Source organism: Thalassophryne amazonica, chromosome 5 (genome assembly GCF_902500255.1).
Source record: "Thalassophryne amazonica chromosome 5, fThaAma1.1, whole genome shotgun sequence".
Classification (NCBI taxonomy): Eukaryota; Metazoa; Chordata; class Actinopteri; order Batrachoidiformes; family Batrachoididae; genus Thalassophryne; species Thalassophryne amazonica.
Window position 1 is genome coordinate 49703158 of NC_047107.1, and position 21788 is coordinate 49724945.

Consider the following 21788-nt stretch of genomic DNA (forward strand, 5'->3'; position numbering starts at 1 on the left):
TCAAAATGGTGGCATTTTTGATGGAACTCCAGGGAGGTTTCACCAAGTTTCCCTGTTTTCTCTGCCTTTGGGACAGTAGAGACAGGGCAGCACATTATCACCAGAAGCAATGGCCTGAAAGGACTGAATTCTCAGGTGGAAGCCATAACATTAAACATGAGCCATTGGTGGATCCTCACAAGGTTTTGTTCCCTCCTCTGCACATCAAACTGGGACTCATGAAACAATTTGTCACAGCGCTTGACAGAGTCTGCAGCATTCAGGTATCTTCAAGACTTTTTCCCAAAGCAGTCAGAGGCAAAAGTGAAAGCTGGTGTTTTCATTGGACCACAAGTCAAGAAAATCATAGAGTGTCCTGAATTTCCAAAGAAACTGACAGCAAAGGAACAGGAGGCATGGAAAAGTTTTGTTGATGTTGTCCATGGGTTTCTGGGCAACCACAAGACTGACAATTATGTGGAACTGGAGACTTTGGTGAGAAACTATGGCCAAATGGGCTGTAGGATGTCAATGAAGGTCCACATTCTGGATGCTCATCTTGACAACTTCAAGGACAACATGGGGGTATACTCAGAAGAAACATGGGAGCGCTTCCACACAGACATAATGGACTTTGAACACAGATATCAGGGATCTTACAATGAAAACATGATGGGGGACTACATTTGGACTGCATTTATATTGCGCTTTTCCATCTGTATCAGACGCTCAAAGCGCTTTACAATTTGGGGTCTGATAAGGGAAAGGGATTCGTTGCACATTCGCAAATCAAGGAAAGCTGTTCATTTTTAACTTTGTAAAATTGTTTTCAAATGTTTGAAAATAAACCTTGCTGCAGTTATGTTCCATATTTTAGTTTTATTGTGAAAAAGTCAGAAAATTGTCAAAAATAGTTGTTTTGAGAGGATAACATTGCTGTGCAGAGGGCCCCCCCCCCCCAAAAAAAAACCCCAAAACAAAACAAATTTTAACATGAAAATTGGGCTTTTTCAATTAAATAAATGTAGTTCAATTAAATAAATGTAGTTGGAAAAGACACTTATTTGCTAGGAACACAAATCGTGTTACACAGTAAATCAGTGTTATTCTCTTCACCCATCAGTGGTCACTATGTTATGTGTGATCAGTATATATGTATGTATGTGTCAAAGGAAGAAAAATCTGTTGAAATGAAACAAGATTCGCCACACAAAATTTGCAAATTTCTAATACAAAGTCACAGTCTCTTGTATTGAGTGGGCAGCGGTGCTGTGGTATCAGATGCATTTTTATTGCATGTGTAGGCTTGGGTTAAACTTTAGTCATGTCACTTTGTCATCTGATCAATAAAAACATTATCAACAATGACAAATGGATCATAATGATGAGGAAAATGATGAACTGGTCTGGTAGGATCTTCATACTTGTATAATATCATTCTCCCCGCCCAATAAGGACAGGCTGTTTAATCCATGCCTTAGCTCCATCTTGAGCAAGGATGGATTACCCCAGATCCCCAAGCAGCTTTTGTTTGGAGAGCTCGTACATGCACGTCACCCAGTAGGTCGCCCCAAGCTGCGATACAAGTATGTCTGCAAGTCAGCCATGAAAGACTTTGCAATTGACCTTCATGGGAGACCCTCGCATCAGACCGAAGCGTGTGGAAATTGGCCATCCACAAAGGTGCTGCCAAGCAAGAACAAGACTTGGTAGCAGGCTGGGAAGAGAGACCCTGTCCCTGCTACAGCCGACAGCTACCCGTGCCGCTATTGTGCCCAATGATGCAAGGCCAACAATGGTCGCATGAGCCATGAGAAAAGGTGTAATGCAAGACTCACTCACAGATGAGACTGTCGTCATGCGACGCAAAAGCCAGAGAATAACAAATGGTTCATAATGACAAGGAAAATGATGAACTGGTCTGGTAGGATCTTCATATAATATCATTCTCCCAATCCAATAAGGACAGGCTGTTTAATCCAACCCTCAGGACACAATACATCATCAACAATGACAAATGGATCATAATGATGATGAAAATGATGAAATGATCCTCTCATATCAACAGGTTGTGAAGCATGTAGGTACACACACTGACGTCCCACTCAGATCTTCAAGAATGAGAGAGAGAGAGAGAGAGAGAGAGAGAGAGAGAGAGAGAGAGAGAGAGAGAGAGAGAGAGAGATTTAGAGGGTGGACAGGACAGTGTTACATACGCGCAGGGTTCTGTTGCCATAGCAGCTAGATTCTGTACATTCCGCGGGCAGGTAGGTTACAAACAGAGCACATGTACTGTGTGTGTGTGTATTAAGATTAGAACAGAGTTATGTCTGTTGCACTCCAGTCCCAAATACACACACACACACACACACACACACACACACACACACACACACACACACACACACACACACACACACACACACACACACACACACACACACACACACACACACACACACAGAGGCTGCGTTGACTCAGTGAAATTCCTCCACTGATTTCACATTTTGCGGTTCATGTGTTTAAGAGAAACCAGACTCGTGTGCACACACGAGTCTGCGCACACACATTCTGCAGAGGTGTCTCACTGTAGTTGGTGTGTTGTTATACTGTTGAACTGGCCTTGTAATTTAATGGGGCCGTTTTGTTTTTCTTGAAATGAATATGTTTGACAACATTCACAGTTTATTGCATTGAACAAACAGAAATGTGGGCAGAGCGCAAACAGCTCTGTGTGAGTCACCCAGTGTCCATAAGTGTTACAAACCAGCCAGCCGTCTGCACACACTGCAGTGTGTTATGGAGGTTTTCTGTGCTTTGTTGTCAACCTGTGCCACAAAGGTGCATCGTGTGGGGTGTTGTGTGTGTGTGCGTGGGAAACCGTAAGCTGCATCATGTACAAAAAAAAGAGTAGAAACACCTCACAGCATGATGCACAGCTACACAAACTGTACGTCACAGTCTCCAAAAGCAAAGCCAGACCACGAAAGTATCATTTATTGTTTCAGCACACTGTCATTGTTCACTGACAAATGCTGCCTTAAAACTGTGGCAAAGAAATATCGCAGGATTTAGCTGAAATTTAACACCCACAACTGATTTTACTGTCAAACTTGACCCCTCACATCAATCTAACCTTATACTTCTTCATAGAACTACTAGATGGCGCTGTGACACAGGTGGATTTGCCTGTGAGTCTGTTGTCTTTGTACTGCTCAGGGCAGATAAAGTCTTTTTTTTTTTAGACGGATCTATTGTTTGAATGACATAGATTTGCAGCAGACACAGTGATTCAAACAGTGTCAGACTTCAAGGGATGAAAATGTGGTTTGGCCCTCAGTATTAAAAAAACCCCACTGTGGCTTCACAGCAAGAAGGTTGTTGGTTTGAATCCAGCCTCTTTGGACTCTAGCATCTTCAAGAATCTACAGCGATACACGTAATCAGCTGAAAAAACCCAAACATTTAAAACCCATTGGATTGACAGCAGTGATCATAAGACATGAACGTCCCCTTTACCTCTGTGCTACTGCTTCATATAGTTCAGGTGTGTCTGTGGCACCCCCCCCCCCCCCCCCCCCCACACACACAATTTTTAGTTTATTTAAAGATCTCATATAAAATCCTATTTGTGTGGACTGTCTCTTTCTTTGTATTGACTAATAAACTGTTCTTGGCATCTGCAAAATGCAGGATGCTTTAAAATGCATCCCCTGCTTGTTTTTCCTCTGCAGACACTTTAGGTAAAAGGGGTGGGTGTTTTATAAGCTTTTGCTTCTGCCTACACCCTTCTGGCTGCACAAAACTGTGAAATTGTTTATGAGTTTTTGTTCTAACAGGTTTTTGTTAAATACGTGTGTGTGCCAAATAAATTAATTCATTCATTCATTCACTAAGATAATTTGGTCTGATTTACAATAACATACATGTAACAGTCATCTTGGCTAAAAATAAAAGAGGAGATACAGATTGTAGAATTGATGCAAAGTTCTGCTTAAGAATGCTTCAGCATAGGAATCAAATGTAGTTCGGAGTCCATTTTTGTTGTTGTCATTTTGGCTCAGTGTGAATTTCAAATACTGAATCACTTGAAGAAGGAACTTCTATCAGTTTTTTCACTTGCTACGGCCTTTTTCTGTTAGTAGTTCTAGTTGGGAGTCTAGTTTCTCATTCCTAAATCTTGTTTAAAAAACAAACAAACCATAAACTGTGAGTGATGAGAGACTTTGAAATATAAGGGCCCCGTCACACTTAGTACGAATGAGCACCAGCCAAGGCGAATTGGGTGGAATGTCAAAAAAACAACAACAACAAAAAAACAAACAAACAAAATCCGTGTCACATCTGGGAGGGAACGAGAATTGTGGAGGACAGCCATCTGAATACCCAGACTGTGCTCCGATCTTTCCCGACTGATTTGTGCACATGCTGTGCTCCAAAAGCAGTACACATGTAGGTGGAACACTGTAAGAGTACCTGGACAACTGCCAGAATGCAGTAAGAACAAATAAGAATTTACCTATAAGCCGTATGATTGCGGTCTGATTGCAGTTCTGCAGAATATATTCCAGTAGCACTCATGGTGTGTTCAGGCACATTCAATCAGACATTTAATTTGGCTAGGGTTTGATGTGGCAGAAACATGCCGAATGTCCTCCTGAATGTGATCAGAATGTCATGAATGCAGTTTTAAGGCCGTCTGATTGATTATAATGCAGTCGGACTGCGGTCAGATGGCACTTTGGCTGTCGTTCTGTTGTGTGGGCCGCTGAAGAGGAGGTACTGCTGGCCCACCACCACCAGAGGGCACCCTGCCTGGAGTGCGGGCTCCAGGCACCAGAGGGCGCTGCCGCCTCACAGGAGCAGCCGGGGTGACAGCTGACACTCATCACCTATGACAGTGTCACCACTCATCTGATCTGCATCGGTATATCAGCAAGACGTCATCTCCACCTCTTTGCCGAGATACGCTCTACCAAGGGAGGTAACGATCTCAGCTGACTGTGTTGACTTACTAACAGGAATATCTATTGCTTGTGTGGTTGGACAGCAGATATTCTGTTTCTTCTTTTTCGACGAGAGGTGGAGGTGGCATTCCCCACCATACGTGTTGCTGGGTGCACACGCACCCACATCTAACTGTTTTTGTTCCCTCGCCAGCAGTACCAGATCCGACAGCGGAGGCAGTGGCCACCTGGTGTTCGGGACTTGGCGGCTCCAGGTATTCCCAGGGTTCGGTGGCGGAGGAAATCGTGTGGTCCGGTTCTGCTTTGGACGGACGTCTCTTATCTTCGAGCCTGCCCACACATCACCCTTGTAATTGAACTGACTGTTAAATTTCACATTCGCCGTGTTGGTTGTGTTTTTTTTCACAACAGTAAAGTGTTGTTATTTGACTTCCTTCATTGTCCGTTCATTTGCGCCCCTGTTGTGGGTCCGTGTTCCTACACTTTCACAACACGTTCAAAATTTTTCCACTTCAACTGCACCCTGAATGTTTTGAACATGAACAAAACATCTGAGGGCGGCCACACAAGTGTGCCCGACTGTTTGGACTGTGCTCAGAATGCTGTCTGAGGCTGCAAATGCACCTCGACACCCCACGAATGTGGATCGAATTTTCAGTCGGCTGGTGTTGCCGACGGAGAGGTCCCCCCTAAAAATCGGTCTGCCCTCCCTTCACTGCGCATGCGTTATTAGCCGCGGTTCATGGATTATCACCTCATTTCTGCTTCAAACTGCACTCCAGTTATCATCTATCTCAGCGACAGATATCTGAAGCTTTTGTACAACAATCATTTCCACATAAATTCAGCATTATTTCATCATAAAAATGGAGGAAGCAATCAGAGCGCTGCGGCTACATGAGATGCTAGCTGTTCGCTGTGCGTCATTTCACTGTGTCTCTGCTTAAAACGGCCTCATTTCTGCTTAAAACTGACTTTAGAATGATTTAAGAGGTTTTACCTTGTCAAATGATGGTTAATAATCACATTAATCCATTTGAAGCAGCTGAGCTCCGAAATGACACGTGTGCAGTGGAGGCAGGGTGGATCATTTTGGAAGGGGGGTGGGGCTCCGCTGATTGATTTGACAGAGCAAAGTGCCCGAGAGGGACTTTTCTGCAGCCACAACAAGGAATTAAAGTATTTTCAGATGTTGTTTTCAAAAATCAGGAGGCTTTATGTGGATAATTTTTCTTCAGGATGTGATCATGAATCCACTAACATGAATGGGTAAGGCTTTATATTTACTTTGTGTATGATTTTACGCTGCATTTTTTCAATTTCAATTTATTTTCATTTATATAGTGCCAAATCACAACAAAGTTGGCTCAAGGCACTTCACACAAGTAAGGTCTAACCTTACTAACCCCCAGAACAAGCACACCGGAGACAGTGGTAAGGAAAAACTCCCTCTGAGGAAGAAACCTTAAGCAGGCCAGACTCAAAGGGGTGACCCTCTGCTTGGGCCATACTACCAACACAAATTACAAACAATTCACAAAACAAATATACAAGAAATGTTGCCGGTGCACAGAGAGGAGGGTTTCTGGAACAGATATTCCCCCTCTCTTGATGGACCCCCACCTCAAACAGAGAGAAAAGAAAAAACAGAATCAGGCATCAGAAAGACAACAAATACTGTGTAATTCCCAGCATTAAGCAACAAGAAAAACAAAAGAAATACTAAGGTGATCACCGGCAACTAGCCCTAAGCTTCACTAAAAGACCCAGAATCTAGATAAAGTTGCTGCGGCATGCTCTGTTCCCTAACAAAATGAACTAAAACAGTAAAAAGCATAGTACTATACTATGCCAGTATGCTAGAAATACGAAAGGGAAAATAAGTGCGTCTTAAGTCTGGACTTGAAAGTCTCTACAGAATCTGACTGTTTTATTGATGCAGGGAGATCATTCCACAGAACAGGGGCACGATAAGAGAAACCTCTTTGACCTGCATACTTTTTATTCACCTTAGGGACACTAAGTAGTCCTGCACCACGAGAACACAAAGCCCGGGCCGGTAAGCAGGATTTAATTAGGTCAGCTAAGTAGGGAGGTGCCAGTCCATGAACAATTTTATAGGCTAGTAACAGAACCTTAAAATCTGATCTCACTGGGATAGGAAGCCAGTGAAGAGATGCCAAAATGGGTGAAATGTGGTCAAACATTATGCTTTGTGTCAAAACTCTGGCAGCATTTTGAACCAATTGGAGACCCCTAATACTGGACTGCGGTAAACCAGTGTCAAGGATTTTATACAGTTCATGCTCATATTATCATTTATTTTCTTTAGTTTATGCTTATATTATTATTATTTATTTTCTTATAGTTTATGCTTATTATTTTTCCTCTTTGTGAGAAGAGGAGGTTTTAGAAAGAAAGACTTGTTGTCTGCATTCTTCATGATTGAGCAAACTATTTTTCATTTTGCCTTATCCTGCTTTGACGAGCCACAAGGCTCATGTTGCAGGAATGGAAGGTTTCAGCCGTTACCTTGCTTTGCTATCACCCTCTTGCAGACATGACTCATGTGTAACCTCTCCCGACTGTCCTTGTTTGTTTTTTCTCATGTTGATGAACTAAATAAAAGGCTGGGCCAGAGGAGGAGATTTTGGGAGAGCTTTGTAGCTGAGCACTTACAAGCTGCTTCATTGTTCTCCTCCTCTGCGCAGAGCAAAAAATATATATTTGTCTCTCTCTGACTGGTTTCTTTTCAGTGTTTGTGCCTCTCATTTCTTTAAAAACAGGGTGCAAACCCAACAGTTTTTTCTTGGCGCCTAACGTGGGGCGTCGACAGATCTTTTCGAGCGAACGGAGGGAGACACGCCGCAGACTGTGCACAGCCGATTCCACTAGAGGGATCGAAGGAAAGTCCTGAGGAGTGAATTCTCCGTCGGGCCGGTGACTATAGACGTCCACCTCCGCTCGCCGCAGTAGATTGACGACGCCTCCGAACCAAATGAGGGGCACAACAAATTAATGTAAGTAATTACTGCCTGCCTGTGAGGAAAATATATTGAGGAGGGGTTAGAGTCTCCATCCAGAATAAAGTGCGGGGGAGGGAGTTAGAGTCTCCGGTCCTGCCGGCACAGGTGGCGGAGGGGTTCGAGTCCCCATCCGGCTGAGAAATACAGGAGGAGTAAGAATAAATTTCAGGAGAAGCAGTTAGAGAGACGCGAATTAATTGATTATTTCAAAAGTGAAACTAAGTGTGTTTGTGGTATGAATGAGAAAAAACAAACAAGGACAGTCGGGAGAGGTTACGCATGAGTCATGTCTGCAAGAGGGTGATAGCAAAGCAAGGTAACGGCTGAAACCTTCCACTCCTGCAACATGAGCCTTGTGGCTCGTCAAAGCAGGATAAGGCAAAATGAAAAATAGTTTGCTCAATCATGAAGAATGCAGACAACAAGTCTTTCTTTCTAAAACCTCCTCTTCTCACAAAGAGGAAAAATAATAAGCATAAACTATAAGAAAATAAATAATAATATAAGCAGAAACTAAAGAAAATAAATGATAATATGAGCATGAACTGTATAAAATCCTTGACATAATCCTCCCTGTTTGTTTATTTACCCAAGGTTGTCATGTCCAAAACACACTTCAATAGAAATTTGTCCACTTTAACCACTTGTCTTATTACATTTTCAGCTAAAGCTTCATAGGCTAAGAGTGTGTTAACTCATCACGTCAACAGTTCAAGCTTGAACTGGAGTTGTGAGCTTTTCAATATCATCATAATTCTCAACACAGTCATTATAGTTTTTTCCACTAAGGTCTGACTGTTTCAATGCTTGATATTTTGGCATAGTTTGTTGGAAAGCCAGATTACACTGTACAAATGTATTTGACACCATTTTGCCAACCATTGTTTTGATACAAGGGATCACACAACACATGCAAAGTCCAATCAGAATTAGGACTATAATAACTGGTGTCACCATTTTCAATAGTAACTGCCACCATGGTCCTGAAGTCAACCAGGACCAGGGATTCCACCGGTTCACGGCTAGGGTGTCTTTATGCATTGCATCACGAAGTTTATTCAGCTCTTCCAATGCGTCCTGCACATCCACTGAATGGAGTCTGGGATGAAAGTACAGCATGTTGTGTTCAGCAGAACACAAACTCCTCCCTGTGAACCAGTAAGCAAGTCTAAAACCATGCGATTTTGCATCACCATGGTACGTAAAGCATCTATTTCAATATTTTGAGCTGCTACTATTTTCTCAGTTACATTCATGAACAGACCCAATCGATAATTCAGAGTTTCAATCATTAATGAATTTTTTACCACTCCTATCCAGGGGAACAATGAATGTGCTATTTTATCTCCTACAGACCACAATTTTTTGGTCCTTTGGTACATCCGAGCCCCACATGTGATCATGTGGTAACACATCTGGGTATATCGATCTCCTCCGTCTGGTGCTGCCATTCTTCTCTGTGGAGGTCCTTGGCACTACCACATATGTATGGTCAGTCACCTGGGTAGGTGCACACACACCACCCCAATTTGGTGGGAGACTCATGTACAATCTGGAACCACAAAGCCAATAGATGTCATCATACACCGGAGTACCATTTACAGGTGGTAGCAAAAACTTACTAACATAAGCACATGATTCATCCGTTCCCCATGGACAGGAGCCTGTATAATTACATCCCCGTCCAATGTGATGAAGATAAGTACCATCCACATAATATGTTTTGGTTAGGCTTAAATTATTTGATAAAACATAAGTTTGGGTACACAAACGTTTCCTAATTTTACCTACAGTTTTATTCCCTGTCCCATAAAAGCAAATCGGGAATGGCCGTTGTGATGACAATTTAACATGTGATGATATTTTTGCATTTCCCTTCAGTCTAGTCAATGGAGCAGCACTTGGGCACGCTTGTACGTCCTCTGTTGAAATCCCTATCATATAAGTGGTTGCACTGAGGCAAGTGGTGTTACGTCTTGTCAGATTTGCTGAGAACTGTTGCCCCCGAAATACAGTTTGATTATGCATCCGTATGATAAGACATTCTGTCACCCTAGCAGGGTACGGTTTAGCCGTCAGAGCTGGGTGTGTTGAGGATATAGGCATTTGCGAACAAACATAACAATTAGTAACATGTAATTCCATAGCCAATAAATGAACATATCTGTACCACATATTAGTATGGTATATATGAGGGTGTCCATCTGTCTCATTCACATTATGAATAAACCTCTTCTGACGTTGCTTCCGTTGTTCTCTGGCTCGGTCCACAGTGAGCTGCAATTCTTGGGTCAACCACCAGGCCAGGAATCCGAGGAGCACGAAACACACTAAGATCACAACGCAACCGGCTGCCCTACCAACAGTACGGCAGCGGCGGCGCTGAGCACGCCGCTCCGGGGTCTGCTGTAGTTCAGTCATGATTGCTAGGATACAGTGTTGTTAACCAACCTCACCTAATAGTGCAAGGATCTCCCTGCTTCACTGGCGTTGAGACAATCTATTGCTAATTAAATAGACTCCCTTTGTAGCCAGACTTCCCCTTACACTGTGGAGGCAGCCAACACACGCTGTATCTTACAGTGACTTAGATGTATCCACGTTGATCTCTCCGCTATCTTTACTGCAGTTGGTGTTGTTAACAGCACTTGGTATGGACCTTCCCAACGAGGACTGGACCAGTTCTTCCTCTTAATCACTCTGATGAACACCCAGTCTCCTGGCTGGACTACTGGAAGGCCGTCCTGTGGGAGATCAAAATTATTCGGCAGTAAATGTGTTTGAGTTATCTCTTTCTGTGTTAATGTCTTTTTCATAAAATCTGCTAATGTTTGTTCCTCATCTGCTGTTTTAGTATCCATGTCAAAAATTGGTAGACGATATGGTCGTCCATAAAGTATCTCAAATGGTGTTAAACCTGATGGTGTTGGTGTTATTCTCATATACAATTTTACTAGGTCCAAACATTCAATCCAGGTTCGTTTTGTCTCTTCCATACATTTCCTTAGTCTTGTTTTTATTGTGCCATTTGTCCTTTCCACTAATCCTGCACTTTGTGGGTGATAAGCACAATGATGTTTTAACTTAATTTTCATGTGTTCTGCTACTCTTTGTACAACTTCATTTACAAAATGTGTTCCATTATCACTGTACAATGTCTCTGGTATTCCATAATACGGAATAATTGTCTTACACAATGCTTTTGCTACTGTTAAAGCATCTGCTTTTTGTGATGGAACAATTTCTACCCATTTTGAAAAGGCATCAATTAATACTAGACAGTATTGATAAGGTCCACATCGATTTAGTTCAATAAAGTCCATATGAACAATTTGAAAAGGATACTGTGGTTTTGGGAATTGCCCTCTCCGGGGTCTTATATTTCCCTGTGGGTTGTGTTTCAATCAGGTAACACAGGCTTTACAAAACTTTTTTGAGTATAAATTAAATCCATAGGTAGTAAAGTATTGATCTACCAACCAGAAAATGGAAAATTGCAGTAGTCCAGTCTAGAAGAGACAAACGCATGAATCAGGGTCTCAGCATCAGCCATAGACAGGATGGGATGAATCTTCGCTATACTTCACAGGTGGAAGAAAGCAGTCCTCATAATATTTCTAATGTGGAGGTCAAAGGACAACGTAGGATCAAAAATTACCCCAAGCTTCTTCACTTTGTCATTGTGATGTATGACACACGAGCCTGTTAACTGGCGTTAACTGGTCAAATTGATGCCGATGTCTCACTGGACCAAGAAGCATCATTTCAGTCTTATCAGAGTTTAAAAGTAGGAAGTTGCTAGATATCCAGCTTCTTACTGATGCAAGGCAATCTTCTAAGGATTTTATGTGGATGAGATTACCAGCAGTTATTGTCATGTGTAACTGAGTATCATCAGAACAGCAGTGAAGGTAATCCCAAAACGCAGCAATATGTGCCCAAGGGGTGCTATATAAAGAGAGAAAAGTAGGGGCCCTAAGACGGACCCCTGTGGAACCCCAAATTAGAGGTTAGAGGTAGTTTTATTGGACAAAACACAGTGAGACCGACTGGTCAGGTATGATGTCAACCATGCAAGGGCACTCCCAGTAAACCCAAAATGATTCTCCAGCCTATCGAGTAGAATATTATGATCCATGGTATCAAATGCAGCACCAGAACCATAGTGGTGTCCGAATCTATTACAAGCAGAAGATCATTTACCACTTCAGTGAGAGCTGTTTCTGTAGAATGATATTTTCTAAAAGCAGACTGCAGTGGCTCAAAAAGATTATTCTAAGTAAGGTACTCCACGAGCTGCTGTGAAACCACTTTTTTCCAGAATTATAGAGCAAAATGATAGATTTGATATCGGCCTATAGTTTTTCAATACACTAGGGTGTATTGAAAAACTATACACATTCGATGTCTTAAGTAATGGTTTAATCACTGCAGATTTGAAACATTTAAGAACAGATCCAGAAATTAATGACAGATTAATCATTTCCAGCACAGTCGGCCCAAGACTGGGCCACAGGTCCTTAAACGGCTTTGTTGGTATAGGATCAAATAAGCAGGTTGTGCTTTTTGTAGACGTTACAAGTTTTGTCAGCACGCCTAGTGAGATACTATCAAATTCTGTAAATCTTTGGGACGTTGAGTAAAATGTAAATAAAAACAGAATACAATGATTTGCAAATCCTCTTCAACCTATATTCAATTGAATATACCACAAAGACAAGATATTTAACTCACTCGATGCCACTGACTCTAAAACGCGTCTTTTCCGATAGTAACGCCCCGCACCAAAGACGCGTCATCGAGCCAATTTCTTTTCTTCTCTTTTCTTTTCTTGTGGTATGTTTGTTGTTGACATGGACATACGAGGTCTGTTAGAAAAGTATCGGACTTTTTTATTTTTTGCAAAAACCATATGGATTTGAATCACGTGTGATTGCATCAGCCAAGCTTGAACCTTCGTGCGCATGCGTGAGATTTTTCACGCCTGTCGGTTGCGTCATTCGCCTGTGAGCAGGCTTTGTGTGAGCAGTGGTCCACCCCTCTCGTCGGATTTTTATTGCGAATAAATGTCTGAACGATTTGGAGCTTTGCTGCATCAAATTTTTCCAGAAACTGTGGGAGACCTCCAGGTGGACACCTTTCAGAAAATTCATATGGCTTTCAGTGACGATTTTATGGGGATTACACAGATTAAGGAGTGCTCCAGCCGGTTTAAAGACCGCCCACAGTGGCTGAGAGCGCGCCGTGCTCCGAGCGCCGATCGACAGGCTGAAACCCCGCTGAAACAACCAGATCATTTCCAGCGTGAAGGCTTTGTTGATCCGGGACGTCGTCTGACTTCCACAGACGACGCAGAAGACGAGGACATCAGCACTTTTTTGGCACATTCCACTGTTACAGGAGTTTTTTTCATGGAAAGAGGAGCGGAGGGATGCGCCACCATGCCGCTCATGGCGCGGCACAAAACCACCTCCGTGTTGGTTTCACAGGACGGCTTTCAGATGGCTCAGATGGTTTTCGGTGCTGGACATGCCAGGACATGTCCTGTGAGGCTTCATCACGGCATTGCTTTGCGCCATGCGGAAACGTCCCGACGTGCACAATTCCTCCGCACATCTGTCTCAATGTGCCGAAAAAGTGCTGATGTCCACGTCTTCCACAATTTCTGTGCTAGTCAGACGATGTCCCGGATCAACACAGCGTCCAGTTTAGAAATGAACGGCACATTCCACTGTTACAGAAGTTTTTGTCATGGAAAGAGGAGCGGAGGAAGTCCGCGCGTCGTGACGGAGACAATACCCAGACAATACCCTGGGAAGGGAGGGGACCAGAGACTATTAATCGATGCCGACACATCTTTCTGGCAAGGTCACAAGTCCTCTGTATGTCAATTTTTGTGACCTCTGAGTGCTTCATCCTGACATCATTGGCGCTGCATGAGGACTGTGGCTTTCAGCCAATCAATGGATTGCATCAACTGACGTATTTCGACTTATGACAAAGCCTGTAAAAATCCACAAATTAGCCACATCATTGTTTAAGATGCAGTGTTCAAAGCGTGTGAAAAAAATAGTGGCTTATAGTCCCGAAATTACGGTAATCAAAAACTTACAAACAGAAACATGGCTACACGCAAAGAAAATCCAATTACTCACAATATATCATGGACGGAGACAAAGAATAATCCGGCAACTGGAAAAGTAAACAGTGCAATCTTAAATACAGGAACACAACTGAACAAATGAGTGACAGGTGTGGAGTGCATGGGAATAGCGGAGGCTGGAAAACAAGACACGCTTACAACACATACACAGAAACTGACAAACACAAAGTGATATGGTGAACCTCAAAAGAATCTCCGGGGATGAGTAGAACCAAAACCATCTCATAATAATAATCAAACTAAATGGAAAACCACACAATAACCAAGTAATAAATCTAAAGAAGTAAGGGGCAGCAAATCAACATGTCACTCAAACATGGCAAATGAGAGCAGACAGGGAAAAAACAACATGACTGACTGACATGAGGACACAGAACTGAAATATATCAACAATCAACCAGGATGACAGACACAGACAGAACACAAAGAGCACTAACAGAAGGGGCACACACAGAAGCCAAACCACAACAACCTGCATGCTTTTGTAAGTGGGAGGAGCTAGAGTCCAGTAAAGAAACCCACACAAACAGGACGAGGTGGGAAGCGATCCCACAACCTTCTCGCTGTGAGGCAACAGTGCTAACCACTAGGGCACTCAGATCTGTCATCAGTGCAATTTATTTCATAAGCCTTGAATGAAAGAATCTGAATTGTGCAAAACTTTTCTTTCATTTTCTGAAATGTCTAAAAACAAAGACTGCCTTGAGAAATATTTAAATGAAGCACAACAAAAATGTTCCTTCTCACTCTGTTAACTCTGAACATTTTCATAAATTAAAATTTTCAAGCTGTGCTTTGTCCAACAAATCCTTGATATCCATTCATTCGCTTCCTCTTCAGATGTGAGTTCCCACAACTGCATGTATTTCTCAGCACAGAGGCAGAGTTCATCATAAGACCTGTTTCTGTTGTGTGGGCCGCCAGAAGAGGAGGTACTGCTGGCCCACCACCAGAGGGCGCCCTGCCTGAAGTGCGGGCTTCAGGCACGAGAGGGCGCTGCCGCCTCAGGAACAAGCCGTGGTGACAGCTGTCACCCATCATCCATGACAGCTGTCACTGATCATCTCATCCACATCTGGAATAAAAGCAGGAAGACACCTCCACCACATTGCCGAGATATCATCTTCTACAAGAGGTAATATCCTCAGCCGTTCTGTAATTGCAATATTTGTATATTGTGAGTGTTTGCAGGAGTACCAGTTCCTCCGTCGGTGAAAGCTGTGAGAGTGCTGAAGGCACTCTTTTCCCCTGAGGAATCTACAGTGCTCAGCAGTGTTTGAGTGAGAGGTGGAGGTGGAATTCCCACCAGGATTGTTACTGGGTGTTCACACACCCACCCTTGATTGTCTTTGCTTTCTGCCAGCAGTACCAGATCCGACACGCCGTGACGGTGGCCACCTGGGGACTTCGGGACTTGGCGGCTCCAGTATTCCTCGGGTTCGGTGGCAGTGGAAATCGTGTGGTTCTGGTTCGTTTCCAGACGGGCGTCTCCTATCGTCGAGCCTGCCCACACGACACCTTTATTGATTGACTTGTGCACATTCTGTAATCTGCTGTGTTTGGTTGTGTCATTCACAACAGTAAAGTGTTATAATTTGACTCCTTCCATTGTCCGTTCATTTACGCCCCCTGTTGTGGGTCCGTGTCACTACACTTTCCCAACAGTTTCTGCGCAGGGCAGCCATTCAATTCAATCCAATTTATTGAACTTATAGAATGCCAAATCACGACAGCGTCACCTCAAGGGTGCTTCACAAGAAACAACTCAATAATGAAAACCAGAAAAAAAAAAAAAATCAAAGAGCATGATTAAAAGATTAAAAACATGATAAAAAGGTTAAAATGGTTAAAAAAAATAAAAAGAATAAAAGAATAAAAGCATAGTAAACAATATGTTGATCATATAAGAATCACTATAAGCTAATTATAGTGGGTGATTTTAACATCCACATAGATGCTGAGAATGACAGCCTCAACACTGCATTTAATCTATTATTAGATTCAGTTGGCTTCGCTCAAAATGTAAATGAGCCCACCCACCATTTTAACCACACTTTAGATCTTGTTCTGACATATGGCATAGAAATTGAAGACTTAACAGTATTCCCTGAAAACCCCCTGTTGTCTGATCATTTCTTAATAACATTTACATTTACTTTAATGGACTACCCAGCAGTGGGGAATAAGTTTCATTACAGTAGAAGTCTTTCTGAAAGTGCTGTAACTAGGTTCAAGGATATGATTCCTTCTTTGTTATGTTCTCAAATGCCATATACCAACACAGTGCAGAGTAACTACCTAAACTCTGTGAGTGAGATAGATTATCTCATCAATAGCTTTACATCCTCATTGAGCACAACTTTGAATGCTGTAGTTCCTCTGAAAAAGAGAGCCTTAAATCAGAAATGCTTGACTCCGTGATATAACCCACAAACTCACAGCTTAAAGCAGATAACTCGTAAGCTGGTGAGGAAATGGCGTCTCACTAATTTAGAAGATCTTCATTTAGCCTGGAAAAAGAGTCTGTTGCTCTATAAAAAAAAGCCCTCCGTAAAGCTAGGACATCTTACTATTCATCACTAATTGAAGAAAATAAGAACAACCCCAGGTTTCTTTTCAGCACTGTAGCCAGGCTGACAAAGAGTCAGAGCTCTATTGAGCTGAGTATTCCTTTATCTTTAACTAGTAATGACTTCATGACTTTCTTTGCAAATAAAATTTTAACTATTAGAGAAAAAATTACTCATAACCATCCCAAAGACATATCTTTATGTTCGGCTGCCTTCAGTAATGCTCGTATTTGGCTAGACTCTTTCTCTCCGATTGTTCTGTCTGAGTTATTTTCATTAATTACTTCCTCCAAACCATCAACATGTCTATTAGACCCCATTCCTACCAGGCTGCTCAAGGAAGCCCTACCATTAGTTAATGCTTCGATCTTAAATATGATCAATCTATCTTTATTAGTTGGCTATGTACCACAGGCTTTTAAGGTGGCAGTAATTAAACCATTACTTAAAAAACCATCACTTGACCCAGCTATCTTAGCTAATTATAGGCCAATCTCCAACCTTCCTTTTCTCTCAAAAATTCTTGAAAGGGTAGTTGTAAAACAGCTAACTGATCATCTGCAGAGGAATGGTCTATTTGAAGAGTTTCAGTCAGGTTTCAGAATTCATCATAGTACAGAGACAGCATTAGTGAAGGTTACAAATGATCTGCTTATGGCCTCAGACAGTGGACTCATCTCTGTGCTTGTCCTGTTAGACCTCAGTGCAGCTTTTGATACTGTTGACCATAAAATTTTATTACAGAGATTAGAGCATGCCATAGGTATTAATGGCACTGCGCTGCAGTGGTTTGAATCATATTTATCTAATAGATTACAATTTGTTCATGTAAATGGGGAGTCTTCTTCACAGACTAAGGTTAATTATGGAGTTCCACAAGGTTCTGTGCTAGGACCAATTTTATTCACTTTATACATGCTTCCCTTAGGCAGTGTTATTAGAAAGCATTGCTTAAATTTTCATTGTTACGCAGATAATACCCAGCTTTATCTATCCATGAAGCCAGAGGACACACACCAATTAGTTAAACTGCAGGAATGTCTTTCAGACATAAAGACATGGATGACCTCTAATTTCCTGCTTTTAAATTCAGATAAAACTGAAGTTATTGTACTTGGCCCCACAAATCTTAGAAACATGGTGTCTAACCAGATCCTTACTCTTGATGGCATTACCCTGACCTCCAGTAATACTGTGAGAAATCTTGGAGTCATTTTTGATCAGGATATGTCCTTCAATGCGCATATTAAGCAAATATGTAGGACTGCTTTTTTGCATTTGCACAATATCTCTAAAATTAGAAAGGTCTTGTCTCAGAGTGATGCTGAAAAGCTAATTCATGCATTTATTTCTTCTAGGCTGGACTACTGTAATTCATTATTATCAGGTTGTCCTAAAAGTTCCCTGAAAAGCCTTCAGTTAATTCAAAATGCTGCAGCTAGAGTGCTGATAGGGATTAGAAGGAGAGAGCATATTTCACCCATATTGGCCTCTCTTCGGCGGTGGAAGGAGTACTTCGAGGATCTCCTCAATCCCATCGTCACATCTTCCGAAGAGGAAGCAAAGACTGGGGACTCAGAGGCGGACTCATCCATTACCCAGGCCGAAGTCACCGAGGTGGTTAGAAAGCTCCTTGGTGGCAAGGCTCCTGGGATGGATGAAATCCCTCCTGAGTACCTTACGTCTCTGGATGTTGTGGGGCTGTCTTGGCTGACACGCCTCTGCAACATCGCGTGGCGATCGGGGACAGTGCCTCTGGATTGGCAGACTGGGGTGGTGGTCCCTCTGTTTAAGAAGGGGGACCGGAGGGTGTGTTCCAGCTATAGGGGGATCACACTCCTCAGCCTCCCTGGTAAGGTCTATTCCAGAGTACTGGAGAGGAGAATTCGACCAATGGTCGAACCTTGGATTCAGGAGGAGCAGTGTGGTTTTCGTCCTGGTCGCGGCACACTGGGCCAACTCTACACGCTCCATCGGGTGCTCGAGGGTTCATGGGAGTTCGCCCAACCAGTCCATATGTGTTTTGTGGATCTGGAGAAGGCGTTCGACCGTGTCCCTCTGGGCACTCTGTGGGGAGCGCTCCAGGAGTACGGGGTCCAGGGTCCTTTGCTAAGGGCTATCCGGTCCCTGTACGACCGCAGCAAGAGCTTGATTCGCATTGCCAGTAGTAAGTCAAACCTGTTTCCAGTGCACATTGGCCTCCGCTGCCCTTTGTCACCGGTTCTGTTCATTATTTTTATGGACAGAATTTCTAGGCGCAGCCAGGGTGTAGAGGGGGTCTGGTTTGGGAACCACAGAATCTCGTCTCTGCTGTTTGTGGACCATGTGGTTCTGTTGGCTTCGTCAAATCAGGACCTTCAGCGTGCACTGGGGCGGTTTGCAGCCGAGTGTGAAGTGTCCGGGATGAAAATCAGCACCTCCAAATCCGAGGCCATGGTTCTCGACCGGAAAAAGGTGTTTTGCCCTCTTCAGGTCGGTGGAGTGTCCTTGCCTCAAGTGGAGGAGTTTAAGTATCTCGGGGTCTTGTTCACGAGTGAGGGATGGATGGAGCGTGAGATCGATAGACGGATCGGTGCAGCATCTGCAGTGATGCGGTCGCTGTATCGGACCATCATGGTGAAGAGAGAGCTGAGTAGGGGGGCAAAGCTCTCGATTTACCGATCGATCTACGTTCCGATCCTCACCTATGGTCATGAGATTTGGCTCATGACCGAAAGAACGAGATTGCAAGTACAAGCGGCCGAGATGAGTTTCCTCCGCAGGGTGGCTGGGCACTCCCTTAGAGATAGGGTGAGGAGCTCGGTCACTCGGGAGGAGCTCGGAGTCGAGCCGCTGCTCCTCCACGTCGAAAGGAGTCAGTTGAGGTGGCTCGGGCATCTTTTCCGGATGCCCCCTGGACGCCTTGCTGGAGAGGTGTTCCGGGCACGTCCCAATGGGAGGAGGCCCCGGGGAAGACCCAGGACATGCTGGAGGGACTACATTTCTCGGCCGGCTTGGGAACGCCTTGGGGTTCCCCCGGAGGAGCTGGGGGAGGTGTGTGTGGATCGGGAGGTCTGGGCGGCTTTGCTTGAGCTGCTGCCCCAGCGACCCGACTCCGGATAAAGCGGAAGAAAATGGATGGATGGATGGATGGATGGCCTCTCTTCATTGGCTCCCTGTTAATTCCAGAATAGAATTTAAAATTCTTCTTCTTACTTATAAGGTTTTGAATAATCAGGTCCCATCTTATCTTAGGGACCTCTTAGTACCATATCACCCCAATAGAGCACTTCGCTCTCAGACTGCAGGCTTACCTGTAGTTCCTAGGGTTTGTAAGAGTAGAATGGGAGGCAGAGCCTTCAGCTTTCAGGCTCCTCTCCTGTGGAACCAGCTCCCAATTCAGATTAGGGAGACAGACACCCTCTCTACTTTTAAGATTAAGCTTAAAACTTTCCTTTTTGAAAAAGCTTATAGTTAGGGCTGGATCAGGTTACCCTGAACCATCCCTTAGTTATGCTGCTATAGACGTAGACTGCTGGGGGGTTTCCCATGATGCACCCAGTGTTTCTTTTTATTCACCTCTTTTTCTCTGTATGCACCACTCTGCTTTTAATCATTGGTGATTGATCTCTGCTCTCTTCCACAGCATGTCTTTTTCCTGATTCTCTCCCCTCAGCTCCAACCAGTCCCAGCAGAAGACTGCCCCTCCCTGAGCCTGGTTCTGCTGGAGGTTTCTTCCTGTTAAAAGGGAGTTTTTCCTTCCCGCTGTTGCCAAGTGCTTGCTCATAGGGGGTCATTTTGACTGTTGGGGTTTTTCTGTAATTATTGTATGGCTTTTGCCTTACAATATAAAGCGCCTTGGGGCAACTGTTTGTTGTGATTTGGCGCTATATAAATACAACCCCTGGCAATAATTTTGGAATCACTGGCCTCGGAGGATGTTCATTCAGTTATTTAATTTTGTAGAAAAAAAGCAGATCACAGACATGACACAAAACTAAAGTCATTTCAAATGGCAACTTTCTGGCTTTAAGAAACACTATAAGAAATCAGGAAAAAAAATTGTGGCAGTCAGTAATGGTTACATTTTTAGACCAAGCAGAGGGAAAAAAATATGGACTCACTCAATTCTGAGGAATAAATTATGGAATCACCCTGTAAATTTTCATCCCCTAAACCAGCACCTGCATCAAATCAGATCTGCTCGTTAGTCTGCATCTAAAAAGGAGTGATCACACCTTAGAGAGCTGTTGCACCAAGTGGACTGACATGAATCATGGCTCCAACACGAGAGATGTCAATTGAAACAAAGGAGAGGATTATCAAACTCTTAAAAGAGGGTAAATCATCACACAATGTTGCAAAAGATGTTGTTGTTCACAGTCAGCTGTGTCTAAACTCTGAACCAAATACAAACAACATGGGAAGGATGTTAAAGGCAAACATACTGGTAGACCAAGGAAGACATCAAAGCGTCAAGACAGAAAACTTAAAGCAATATGTCTCAAAAATCAAAAATGCACAACAAAACAAATGAGGAACGAATGGGAGGAAACTGGAATCAATGTCTGTGACTGAACTGTAAGAAACCGCCTAAAGGAAATGGGATTTACATACAGAAAAGCTAAACGAAAGCCATCATTAACACCTAAACAGAAAAAAACAAGGTTACAATGGGCTAAGGAAAAGCAATCGTGGACTGTGGATGACTGGATGAAAGTCATATTCAGTGATGAATCTCGAATCTGCATTGGGCAAGGTGATGATGCTGGAACTTTTGTTTGGTGCCGTTCCAATGAGATTTATAAAGATGACTGCCTGAAGAGAACATGTAAATTGCCACAGTCATTGATGATATGGGGCTGCATGTCAGGTAAAGGCACTGGGGAGATGGCTGTCATTACATCATCAATAAATGCACAAGTTTACATTGATATTTTGGACACTTTTCTTATCCCATCAATTGAAAGGATGTTTGGGGATGATGAAATCATTTTTCAAGATGATAATGCATCTTGCCATAAAGCATAAACTGTGAAAACATTCCTTGCAAAAAGACACAAATGGTCCATGTCATGGCCTGCAAATAGTCCGGATCTTAATC

General features: G+C 43.1%; 1 long non-coding RNA gene across 1 annotated transcript; it reads right to left on the bottom strand.

The window, feature by feature from the left end:
• Positions 1-4350: 4350 nt before the first annotated feature.
• Positions 4351-21047, bottom strand: LOC117509781. The gene is made up of 3 exons (XR_004560518.1): positions 21037-21047; positions 5458-5469; positions 4351-4498 (listed from the first exon to the last, which is right to left on the bottom strand). It is a non-coding gene; the product is annotated as an uncharacterized LOC117509781 (long non-coding RNA).
• Between the last annotated feature and the right edge of the window lie 741 nt (positions 21048-21788).